Source organism: Tupaia chinensis, unplaced genomic scaffold, assembly GCF_000334495.1.
Source record: "Tupaia chinensis unplaced genomic scaffold, TupChi_1.0 Scaffold138910_1, whole genome shotgun sequence".
NCBI classification, from domain to species: domain Eukaryota; kingdom Metazoa; phylum Chordata; class Mammalia; order Scandentia; family Tupaiidae; genus Tupaia; species Tupaia belangeri.
In genome coordinates this window covers 1,705,340-1,706,648 of record NW_006198801.1, presented here as the reverse complement: position 1 = coordinate 1,706,648, position 1,309 = coordinate 1,705,340, and positions in this window count along the sequence as shown.

The following is a 1,309-nucleotide window of genomic DNA, read 5'->3' as shown; positions in this document are numbered from 1 at the left end:
TGTCTCACCAGGGTTCAAGTCCAAGTCCTGGCAGCCTGTTTTCTTACTTTCTCTCTTTGTATCTCTCTGGTTAAATTAAAAATATATAAATAAAATTAAATAAAATAATTCCTTTTCTTTCTTTCTTTTTTCTTTCTTTTTTCTTTTTTTTTGAGAGGTTTTTGCTATAGGGTACATGCACTTGCCAGAAAGTTAGAGACAGAGAGACAGAAAGTGAGAAATCACCCCTGGGAGGATGGCCACGCTGCAATCCCTTCTCCATTCTCCTCTCAGGATCTTGGGTATATATGCACATGCGCCCGGAATGAGTTTAAGCCACTGGGTCCAGGACTTGAACCGCAGTCGACTACACGTGTGTCCAGCAACATAGCCATTATGTCAACCGCTGGTCTCAAGAACCTGCGGATTCCAGTATGATTTTCAAGACACCTTCACAGGGTCTTGAACCACAGGTCAGACATGTATGAATCCAGCACCTTAACCACCACATCATCTGTTGGCCCCAAACTTTGGATTTTCTTATCTGTGTATGACCCAACCTGGATTTGTGTTTGGAGTGAGAGAGACCAAGCATTAATTTAGCGTCTTCTGTATGCTAAATTCTTTTCTGAGATTTGACATAGGGCGCACGTGCTAGCCGGAGAAAGGGAGAGTGAGAGGGGAAGGGGGAGCAAGGAAGAACCCTCCACATCGCCCCCCATGCCACACCACGGTCCCTTCTCCATTTCTTCATCCTGTTGAGGTGTGGGGCACACAGGTACATGTGCCCAGTGTGCGTTTTAAGCCATTGAAACTGGGTTTGGCCCGGTCAGCCATCTGGGATCTGGCTCCCTTAACCACTAGGCCTTGCAACCAGTCCTGTTCTTTTTTTTTTTTTTTCTTTTTTTTTTTTTTTTTAGTGGTTTTGTGTTAGGCGCTTAGCCTCGTCAGACAGACAGACAGAGACAGAGAGACAGAAAGCGAGAAATCACCCCCCAGGGGGGATGGCCACCACACTGCAATCACTTTTCCTCCATTCTCCTCTCAGGATCTTGGGCACGCATGCACATGCGCCCAGCGTGAGTTTAAGCCACCGGGTCCGGGACTTGAACCGCGGTTGACTACGTGGGAGTCCAGCGACATAGCCATTACGCTAACTGCTGGTCCCGCAACCAGTCCTGTTCTGAGCACTTGTTAATGATTCTTTTCAAAGGCCCTATGAGGTGATACTATTATTACCCACCACCGTTTTCTTTTTTTAAAGAATTATTTACTTATTATTATTATTACTTTTAAATTTGCTATAGGGCATGTGTGCTCACCAGAGGGA